At 33.0% G+C, this 6,000-nt stretch overlaps 1 long non-coding RNA gene across 2 annotated transcripts; it reads left to right on the forward strand.

The window, feature by feature from the left end:
• Nucleotides 1–4,385: 4,385 nt before the first annotated feature.
• Nucleotides 4,386–5,660, forward strand: LOC117691133 (uncharacterized). Of its 2 annotated transcripts, none has more exons than XR_010711496.1 (3): nt 4,386–4,761; nt 5,272–5,379; nt 5,474–5,660. It is a non-coding gene; the product is annotated as an uncharacterized lncRNA (long non-coding RNA). The 2 variants fall into 2 exon arrangements; XR_004602909.2 differs by having other exon boundaries at nt 5,272–5,375.
• Nucleotides 5,661–6,000: the final 340 nt, after the last annotated feature.

Below are 6,000 nucleotides of genomic sequence, written 5' to 3' on the forward strand. Positions count from 1 at the left end.
ATAAGGCAATATTTTCCACAGTTCCAGCATTTTCGACAGACGCCAAATTCCTAATCCGGGGGGGGGGGGGCATAGTCAATTATTCTATCATGTATGTTCATTTTAACAAAATGATGTGGAGGGGGGGGGGGGGGGGGACTTTCACCACTTCTCCGTTGCTACATGCCTGCCTTGGAGCTGACAAATTAAGATTTTTTTTTTTGCAAATACTATCTCTGTTTGACGAATGAAAGTTATTCACTTATTTTTTTTATCTACATTGTACAGTAAATGAGTTACATTCATTGTTTTGATTATAATAATTTTGGATAACAATTATTTAAATGTCCTTTGCTATAAAAAGTAAATTTACATCGGGTTACATATACCATGTATGATCATTCCTAATTTTTATCACTTTAGTCTGAAAAAAATAATCTTAAAAACATTTGTAATGTTGAATGAACTGTATTTATATATTTTCGAAATATATTACAACTCATTTCTTATTTAACATGTTCGTGTATTCTATATATTGCAGAACAGTTATTTGAATTGTTGGGGGCTTGTAATATTTTTATTTTGTTTTTCTTTAAATGACCCCCATTTAAAGAAAAACAAACTAAATTGTTATTGTTAACTGATATATATTTAGGTAAATGTAAAATTATTAAAATGCATACATTAAAATAACTGGTTTTTAGGCCTTTTGTGTTAACTACCGAGACGTACAATTTTCTCTGGCAAAATGTTTAATGATTCATCCCTACACAAGTCTCTCAAATTCGATCTGAATGAATAATTGTGAAATATAAGAATGGTTGTAGAAGGTTAGGATATCCTAACTTAAGATGTTCCTAAGTAAACGTCGAGCTACATCTTAAGACGTGTCCTAAGTTGATCTTAGGATGTTCTTAACTTTTTTCCTAAGTCATATCTTAGGAACACACTTAGGTCATATCTTAGGAAAGTTTCGTGAACATGCCTTCTGGTCTCAGAATTATGAAGCAGTTTAATAAAAGAGTCAAAATGTTTTCACTCTCTTATTGTCTTGTGATTAAAAAATATTAACAAAATGAAATGCTACTAAATGTGTCTCTATATTATATTACGATGATATTATGCTGACATTTACAAATTTTAAGCGTAATTTATGATATGGTATATTTTTACTAACGATTTTTCAGGCTTAATATTGGGTCCCTCCACCCCTCAAACAATAAAAGTTCAATCCTTTACACTATACTGTCGGACAAAAATAATTACCAAATCTACCTTATTCTATGATCATTTCATGTGATGGACATTCATTGGCAATGGGTTCCACACCACTTCCACATTTTAAAAAATCGTCTGTTTAATTCAACAAATATATGTTCAATAATTTTTTTTTCCATGGAGGTGATCTTTTTGGTTTTGTTTGTTTGCTTGTTTTTTTTTTTTTTTTTGATTTTTTTTTTTGGTTTTCTTTTGTTTTTGTTTTTTTTTTGGGGGGGGAGGGGGTTTTGAAATTTGGTCCTACTTCCTGAATTAAAAGATCACTAGTTCTACTATAAAAAATGAAAAGATCAATACATGTATCACTATGTTTATCGAATTAGCAGAGAGAGAGAGAGAGAGAGAGAGAGAGAGAGAGAGAGAGAGAGATTGTCAATCTGTAGCAAACAATATGTAAAATTACACACCAAAAGAGGCTTTAAGTACTTTGAATTTTGTAGGTTTTCCCCTGTAATTATTCATTCGTGTATCTAATGGGTACGTACTCTGCCTGTCTTAATGTGTAGCACTGGCAAATAATGGGGTGTTGGGGTATGTAAGCTTGCTTACTTTTTCTTTCATTAATAGTGAGATATATAAGATTTTCAAAAAATAGTTAAGTCCACTTCAGCTTACATATATATTCAAATTCCCATTTGCCCATGATTTCTCGTGTTTTAATGGCATTGATTTAAACAAAAAACCTGAAATGTGTTGAAGCAACCCTTCCGTTCAGTAAAATATTGTTTTGCTCGCGAATAAATATTTTTCCCATAATATAGATGTGACAATGTAAAGCTAACGCTAAACTACAGATTCTGGAGAGTTTTAAAAGTAGAAAAATGTCCAACTTTAAGACAATATATTTGCAATATTATCGAGAGTCCAAAGACAGATTTTTGAAATATTGTAAATATAAATGTCCTTTTATAACTAGAAACAGATTTTAATTAGTGAATTTAAAGTGCCACTTTCTGACTTTTAAGCTTTTAAAAAATGTATATTTTTACAATTTTACAAAAAGATGGAAACATGCCAGATTCGCGACCTATCTGCATTTAACAGAAAGAATATTTGGGAATTCTCACAAAATGATTTACACAAGTGTATCTTGTTAGTGTTAACTCTAAACGACTTTTTGAATTTATGATTAAACTAAACTCAGAATTCTTAACAATAATTTGGTGAATTATGCAAAATTTTATTCTTAAAAGGGTCAAAATGCTATTTTTAGTAACAGTGCTGCAGAACCAAGTTTAGACTGACCACATCAAAAAAATATTCTGGCAAATTAATTTATATAGATGCACACTGTTACACACAAAATATGAAGTTGATCAGAGAAGCTTGCTCCCACCACCGTTTGCATGGTTTTCTCGTGGGAAAAATTTCATGATCGGGACAAACGGAGAAAAATCTGTGGACAATTCGATATTCAATCAATAGTCCAGAGCAGTTCAATCAAGTCTTTCAATAGCGCTCGTCCTGCTCCAAATTCGCCACCATCATCGGAACCCTCGTGAGTGGAACTCGGTAAGCATATATGTTATGACTCGCACTTGAAATGGTATTGCTGCACATCACTTCCACAATAGATTTTCTGACCTGCTTGAAGGACTCGACAGATAATGCATGGCCAAAAAACCGGTTTCCATTGTCCTCGACATACTTACAAGGGTTTACCGTTGTGTTCACCCCGTCGTCGGTAATGATCTCGTCGGCAGTAGGTCGTGAACCAAGTTTGTCTCTATAGACAGAATAGAGACAGAATTTTAATAATGAAACGGCGTGCATAGTTCCTCTCCCTGATTAATAAGCACCTAAAAATTTATGTACCTCGAAATTGATCATTGAAAAAAACATCCCTTTTGTCTTTTTAGACGGTGGCTATAAATAGCCACATTCTATTGCTACAGTCCTGACCGGAAGAGTATTTCTCACGGGGACCCTAGCGGATAAGAAACGATAACTCTGTTAGGTACATGTATGCAGTGTTACAGGCAATGTTTTATCTACGTGACGATTTCAGTATGAGAATTAATTTTCATTTTATCAGATATTTTAAGCAATAGAGTTGCTAATTATTTTGTACATACATTTAAATAATGTATGATGTAAACAATTGTCAGAAACACACTATTCAAACTGGTTTGCCATTTCATATTTCAGCAATTATGCTTCATCGATAAATTCAGTAATTTTCAACGCATAAGTTTTAGTTGAGGCAGTATATTTATTTTGTTGTAGCTTATTCCAAAGAATTCACAACAGATACTGACAATGAATATCACATAAATTACATTTTATTGAACTTCAACCGATCGATGGTACACTTTCTTTTACAAGTGTGCATGTGTTTTCAAACACACAAAAAACGTTCAATTTACAATACAAATGTGTTTAATTTTGGACTGACCTGTGATTTACAATGTACCTTATTTTGTACCTCACTCAGTCTGTAGAAACATTAATTTCATTACAGGCACCTCAATATTCATCAGACAATATTTACTGCTGATGTTGACGCTTTACTTGCTGCTGACTTTCTCTCAAACACGCTAATCGATGTCGGATTGTAAAATTCACGTGCAAATCGAGTCGCCATTTTACATGTATATAAACTACATTTTACGATGTTTCAAAGATTTTCAGTTCAGATTTTTTTTACAGCTGTAAAACGTCTTATGGATTTCACGGCGTGTCAGCTTGTGTATCTCTAATTTGCAGCAAACGCTAGCTTTTTTGTGAGAAAAAAGAATCGGTTCAACTCATGCGATATTCCATATACATTTATGGTACATTGTGAACGATAATGTAAGATATAATAATTTTGTTACCTAAACAGTTTCTGTCGAATTTTTTCACAATGAACAGAATAACGCAATTCGATGAGCGAAGTACAAATAGTGACTTTAATTCATATGCGCCCGTCCCTGCTAAATGCATTAGAGAATCCTTTCTTTGATTTTGGGGGCATTTTTTTCACGAACAGATAACATTATTTACATATGTACGTAAACATCGCCCCGTTTGTTCTCAAATAATTTTCAATTCGCGAATACAACTCTATTATGAACTTTCTTCGACATTTGTTTCCAAGTGTTAGCATCATTTTGTCAACATGCATTTACAAATAGGCGGGCCTTTAGGCTGTTTAAAATTAATTCTACGTTTAACGTAACCCGCGCGCGTAGGTTTCGGCGAAATCGTCGTTTTGAAATAACAAACCAATCCGGATTTGAAAAAGTCGTTCCGGTTTGGGTTTTCATTTAGCGACTGAATTCTACATCCTGTATGAGAGAAAAACATGCTCAAAGACAGCATTGAGGTATTCAGTTTTCACAATACGAAGAACATGAGAGTCTACGCCACTAGCAAAGTAAAAAAACCAACAATAATGGATCAGACAAACACATGATCGAAGTTGGCAGTAAAAATCTTATTCGAGATTGTTTAATGTCGGTTGTCAAGTCACAGAGCCTGAACCATGCTGAACCAACTTCCGCCCAAAAAGGCAAAAACGAGGTTTGTTGTATATATTTATTTATAAGTGATCCATCAACAGGTGAAATGACTATCCATCTTATTTAACAAAAACTCAGAAGGTGTACGGTTAAATTATTTTTGCATTTTTTTTTTAGAAGGGGAAAGCTTAAGCAATTTCTTACCACCGCTTTACTGAAAAGATATAAAAAGAGTTAAAAAAATTATACCTTTCTCCATAGACTTCAATATTAGCTCCAAGATGTGATAAATTTTTTCCTTTTTAATTTTTGTTCAATTTCAAAGATGAATGATCCAATAAAATCATACAAAGATTTCAGTGTTCGAACTACCAATATTTGGTTTTAAATATATGATAATTGTGGATGTATATACCTTGAAGTGAAGCAATGCATTAAGTCAGCATAATATACTGATTTAGATAAGAGTTTTGACACGATAATGACTGCAAATCCCTTTCATTTGAAATGTATCTACATTTTTAATAACATGTTCAGGAATAATAATTCATTCTTTCACAATTTATAATAGGAAGAAACAAACAGGAGGCCCAACTAAAGTGGAAGAATGGAGAGAAGTGGAATACACTTGTAGGGTGGCAGTTATTTCAAGAACCCTGTGTTGAGTTCTTAGAAGTAGGTACAGTGAATCTTACAACACAACTCTGATAAGTTAAATTTTAAAATGTGTCATTGTGAAAATGTATGAAATAATATCATTATTTTGATTGTAGATAATCTGTGAATCACATGTGTTGTGCAACATTTTCCCTGAAAAGAAAAAGTTTTCCCTTTGGTTACTATGTTGATGTAAATCCACTGGATGTACCACTTGATGTGCTTGCAAGTCACTCCACTTCTCGTCCAGTATACATGATGTACCCACAGAAAGGATATAAACATAAATTACACAAAAGTATATGCTTTGAAAATGCAAAAATTAATATGGACTGAATCTTACCATATGTATTATATGACAGTGATGATGTATTGATAACTGAATGGTTGACTTTCAATAAATACACACCTGTTTGAAATTGTTGTTTGTTTATTTTTTTCCTCCCTCCCTCGTAGGTTTTAAATTTTCATGTTACGTTAAACATAGAATTAATTTTAAACAGCCTTATAAATGCCCCAGTTTGTTGCGACTCGCAATTGAAATACACACCGGTTAGAAAGTGTCATCACTTAACGCAATGCTACATCGGCCGCAGCGTATACATCCATGCTATATTTGCGATGAATAATGAAACATGAAGGC

This window comes from Magallana gigas, chromosome 3 (assembly GCF_963853765.1).
Source record: "Magallana gigas chromosome 3, xbMagGiga1.1, whole genome shotgun sequence".
Lineage (NCBI taxonomy): Eukaryota > Metazoa > Mollusca > Bivalvia > Ostreida > Ostreidae > Magallana > Magallana gigas.